Consider the following 6,000-nt stretch of genomic DNA (forward strand, 5'->3'; position numbering starts at 1 on the left):
CCGTCCTGTAAGAGTACCCCTCCAATCGTATAGTCGGACGCATCTGTCTCTACTTCTAGAGGTTTTTCCAGGTCCGGCAAGGTAAGCACTGGTTCACTACTTACCACCTTCTTTAAATTATCAAAGGCCTCTTGACAGTCCTTGGACCAAACCCACTCACAACCTTTCTTCAACAAATCAGTGAGTAATTTTACTCTACGAGAATAGCCTTCCACAAATCGTCTATAATAATTAGCTAAACCGAGGAAAGATCTAAGCTCACTAACATTTTGTGGGGTCGACCACTCCTGTATAGCCTTAACATTCTCCTTATCCATACGAATGCGCCCTTTCTCAATGATGTGGCCCAAAAACTGGACTTGTGTTTGGGTGAAAGCACATTTCTCCTTCTTCACGAACAACTGATTTTCCCGCAATCTCGTCAGCACCAATCGAAGATGCTCCTGGTGCTCTTCCATAGAAGTGCTAAAGATCATTATATCATCCAAGTAGATGACTACGAATTTATCAAGATAGTCATGAAACACCTGGTTCATCAAAGTACATAAAGTAGCGGGAGCATTGGTTAGTCTAAAAGGCATAACCAGAAATTCAAATACCCCATACCGAGTTACACATGTCGTTTTTGGCTCATCCCCTTCGACCATTCTCACTTGATGGTATCCCGACCTGAGATCTAACAAATCTGCAATCAACAGAATAGGGTATTTATTCCTGACAGTCACTTTGTTCAAAGCTCGATAATCTACACATAGTCTCAAACTCCCATCATGTTTTTTATGGAATAACACAAGCGCCCCGAAAGGTGACTTCGAGGGTCGAATAAATCCAGCTTGGAGCAACTCATCTAATTGTTTCCTCAACTCTGCCAACTCTGGAGGACTCATCCGATACGGGCACTTCGCAGGGGGTTTTACTCCCAGAATTAATTCAATCTCATGGTCCACCGACCGTCTAGGAGGTAACTCTTTCGGTAATTCATCTGGCATTACATCCTCAAAGTCTCTCAACATATCTTGAATACTCTTGGGCACCATTCCAGGATTGGCATCCTCTTTGGAAATTGGAAAGACTAAGAAGGAAGTCTCCCCCTTTTTCACCCCTTTCTTAAATTGGATTGCGGACAATATCTTCTTCCCAGGTCGAGGGAGAATCGTAGCTGGTACCACACAGGGTTGCTCCCCTATGAACATTAAACAACTTGATGCAGAGACATGAATCACTTGGGCTTCCATCATAAAATTGAGCCCTAATACCACGTCAAAATCATCCATGTGGAAAACAGTGAAATATATACTTCTTTCCCAAGACCCAAGTTTGATACTGACCCTCTTCACACCTCCACATATCGTTGAAGTCGCGGAGTTAATTGCTTTCATTTGTCCCACCTCCTTGGTGACACTCAACTCACATCTCTTAGCTTCCTCTGGAGAGATAAATGTATATGTGTCTCCCGTGTCGACTAGAGCCTTAGAGGTTTTCCCATTTATTGAGATGTCCACATACATCAATCCCCTCTCCGGCTCTTTCCTCAAGTTATGCAACTGAGACTGTAACGCAGTTATAAATCGGATGGAGCCCATTCTTGCTGGCTCATGCTCGGTATCTCCCGTGGGAGCGTTCACTCGTTATCCATCATTTGTTGTTGCCACCATGGCATTAAAAGCACTTCTTTGTGGATACTCTGTAACCCGATGAGGTTCGTTGCAAAGAAAACACCTCAATGAGGGTTTATTCCCCCATTGCTCAATCCAGGACCAGTAGGGACTCTATTTTGAGCTAGGTCCATTCCATAGAATCTTTTATTCGCTCCCCAACTCGATGTCTTCTCCCCTCGAGCCAACTTGTTTCCACTGACCTGTTGGTTGTTAGCTCCATTCGTAGAAGGCGTCTTGCGCTTTCCAGGATGATCGTTGTAATCATTAAGGCACTCAGCAGCAGCTATTGCTACTGTTAAATCTTGCACCTTCTGTCTCTGCAACTCAAGTCTAGCCCATGGTTTGAGCCCTTCAAGAAAAAGAAACAACTTATCTATTTCCGACATATCCTTTATATCCAACATCAAAGTTGAGAACTCTCTCACATATTCCCGTATAGTCCCTGTATGGGACAATTCCCTGAACTTCTTACGAGCATTGTAATTTACATTCTCGGGGGAGGAAGGAGGTCTTCAACTCCTTCTTTAATGCATCCCAAGTCGTGATGGAGCACACTCCATCTTTGAACTTGGATCGCCACCATAACTTAGCGTCACCACCTAGATACATCGAAGCCATTGCCACCTTATCTTCCTCAGACTCCGTGCGCATAGCTCGAAAATACTGCTCTATGTCAAATAAAAAATTCTCAAGCTCTTTAGCATCCCTCGCTCCATCAAAGCATTGAGGATCAAGGATCTTGGCTCGTACGCCTACTTTTTCAATAGGGTTTGCGGTCAAACTAGCTACTGCTGCCTGAAGCACACTGACTTGAGCCTTCAGCTCATCATACCCAAGTTGTATGACGTTTATGGCATCTCTTGCCTCATTACCCAAATCAGTTATTGTCTCGAGTAAATCCTCTTGGGTCTCCTCGACTCTCCTCATACGATCACCAGATATCATATGAGCTCTAAGGGCCGCTAGCGCGACTTCGATCTCTTCTAGCTTCCGTCGATCAACCGAACCAGTCTCTTGCACAACCGGCTCGGTAGCTTTATGCTCTACACCTCTGTGTGAGAGCTTGTCGATCCGCCATTTCGTGTGCGAACCATTCTCGGTACAACCGGCTCAGTAACTTCCTGCTCTACACCTCTGTGAGAGCTTGTTGCTCCGCTATTTCGTGTGCGAACCATTCTCTGTAACTCGCAGGCACCTCTATGCCTGCAACACAAATAAGCATAATCGTGCCTAAATTAGGAAGGAAAAGAGCATCGCTGTGCTGAATCTATAGCACCTATGTGCTAGAATTAACGATTGAGCACCTTTGTGCTTCAATCGAGAGCTGACACCTCTGTGCAGTTTAAAAAATGACTGAGCACCTCTGTGCTTCAGCCGGGAGCTAACACCTCTGTGTAGCTAAGATGATTGAGCACCTATGTTCTTCAATCGAGGACTGACACCTCTGTGCAGCCAAAAATGACTGAGCACCTCTGTGCTTCAGTCTAAAATCTGGCACCTCTGTGCATTAGAATGATTGAGCACCTCTGTGCTACAATCTAAAATCAAACACCTCAGTGCTTTTACAAATGACCGAGCACCTCCGTGCTGCGATCTGCGGCCAAGCACCTCTGTGCTAGGTTTAGCACTTGTGCACAGCTGTGCAACAAGCAGGTAACAAGCACTATCATGCTTTACTCAACAAGATGAGCACCTCTGTGCTTTTAGTAAATGAACACGCACCTTTGTGCTCTGATACCAAGTGTCACGGACTTATCCTAGTTGGTTCGGTTGCTAATCTGTGTGGCACTCGAAAGGGACGCTTCCCAACCAAGTCAGTCTTAATCTCGTAGATCTGATCAAACATAAACAAACATCGCATTAGATCTTTATAGCCACATAGTCCTTCGACCAATAATCCGAGCCCTTGTGGCATAGCGAATGCACACCTCAACCCCCAGACTTCTCCGAGGGAAATATGTTTTATTAATAAAAGAAACATCGGGTTACAGAAGACTCACCCACACCATCGATTAGGCCGTAGGGGCGGCCCTCGATGGTGTTCACAAGACACGTACCTTTACCCGTGGATCAGCCCAAACTCTGTCGGCTGTCCACCCCCTACATATATGCGAAAACATAATAACAGAAATGCTACCTATAGACGTTGAAATGCTCGAACAAGGGACAGTAAGTCATACCCCCACTCCCTACCTAAAACATTGAAATGCTTGAAAAGAGGACAAGTTTATTCTACCCTGCCACTAGGCCCTATACATGGTTGGCCTTGGCGTACCTACCCGGTTGTGGCCCCATAAAAGGGGCAATCACGACAACTTAAACCATCAAACCCGTAATGCCTAGAGATACGGGACCAAATCAGACATGTTTCAACCTGATTCGGTCATGTTGGATCGAGCTTTTTAAAAAAAAAATCAGATTTAAGCCGGATCTGGTCGAGTTTTCAGAAGATAAGTTTGTGTTGGGTTGGATCCTTATTTTAATTAGATCCTTATTTTATTAAATAAAATTAATATATATTTTTTAAATATATTTGTTTCGAGTTTGATCGAATCGAGTTCAGATTTTATCTTAAAAAACGAGTCAAGTAAAATTAATTTAAATCCAGATTAAAACAAATTTTAAGTGAAAAGTATATATTTTTTATTCAGATGAGCTAACCGGAAATTTAACCTAACTAGACTCATACCCATCTCCCTAAACTAAGGCTTAGTTTGTTTTCATTGTGCAAGCTCTTCAAACCACTTATGTCTGCGCCGCGCAGACCATGCGCAGACATTAGGCTTCGCAGACTGTTTGTTTTTTAGAAGACAGAAACTCTTCAAACGTCTGCGCGAGCTCTTCTTGGTGCAGACATGGTTTTATGTCTTCAAAGGTCTTCAAACCTCTTCAAGAACAATTATAAAATATAGTTATTTATTAAAATATTTTTAAATAATTTAATAAGGTTATTTATTTTAAAATAATTTATTTTAAAATAAATTATTATAAAATATGGATAGATTTATTTTAAAATAATTTATTTTAAATAATTTATTAGTATTGATTTATTTATTTTAAATAATTTATTAGTATGAATTGATTTATTTTAAAATATGGATTGATTTATTATTGTAGTTGTATGAATTGATTTATTTTAAATAATTTATTAGTATGGATTGATTTATTTTAAAATATGGATAAATTTATTTTAAATAATTTATTAGTATAGATTGATTTATTTTAAAATATGTAAAATAATTTATTAGTATGGATTGATTTATTTTAAATAATTTATTAGTATGAATTGATTTATTTTAAAATATGGATTGATTTATTATTGTAGTTGTATGAATTGATTTAATTTAAATAATTTATTAGTATAGATTGATTTATTTTAAAATATGGATAAATTTATTTTAAATAATTTATTAGTATAGATTGATTTATTTTAAAATATGTATTGATTTATTTTAAATAATTTATTAGTATGGATTGATTTATTTTAAATAATTTATTTGTATGGATTGATTTATTTTAAAATATGGATTGATTTATTTTAAATAATTTATTAGTATGGATTGATTTATTTTTAAAATATGAATTGATTTATTTTAAATAATTTATTAGTATGGATTGATTTATTTTAAATAATTTATTTGTATGGATTGATTTATTTTAAAATATGGATTGATTTATTATTGTAATTGTATAGATTGATTTATTTTAAATAATTTATTAGTACGGATTAATTTATTTTAAAATATAGATTGATTTATTTTAAATAATTTATTATTGTAGTTGTATGGATTATTTAAATTTCAGTATTGTAAAACTAAAATTATTTAAATCTCAGTATTGCAAAACTCTTTTAAGTTTAAAAAATCAATTTATTTATATTTCAGTTCATTTTAGCAGTCTGCATATGTTAAAAAATAAACAGTCTTCTTCTTACAGACTGCAGGCTTTTGATTCACCTCTTTTACTGCAGATGCCTACAGATGTGGTCCTCATACTGCAAACATTTTATCTCTGTAAAAATAAACCCCACCTAAATGTCTAATGCCCTATTCTGCTATCGCCATTATCAACCCTACTGCACGTACAACCCTCGGATGGACTAAGAGTCTGACTCCAACCCCAGGGGTCCTTAAATCCTACATAAATCGAAGAAGAAAAGATGGGAGGAAAACCACCGATTAAAAGAAGAGAGAGAAAATGAACTATATAAGGAAAGAGAATTATAACATCTTTCAATCAAATATTTTGCTAATTATTGAACAAATAACCGAACCCTAAAACTTCTCAATCAAAAAATAATAATAGATTTTGGTTTCTCCTTTTAGTTTCTTTTATTTTTCTT

The sequence above is a fragment of the Hibiscus syriacus genome, unplaced genomic scaffold (assembly GCF_006381635.1).
Source record: "Hibiscus syriacus cultivar Baekdansim isolate YM2019G1 unplaced genomic scaffold, ASM638163v2 tig00110293_pilon, whole genome shotgun sequence".
NCBI lineage: Eukaryota > Viridiplantae > Streptophyta > Magnoliopsida > Malvales > Malvaceae > Hibiscus > Hibiscus syriacus.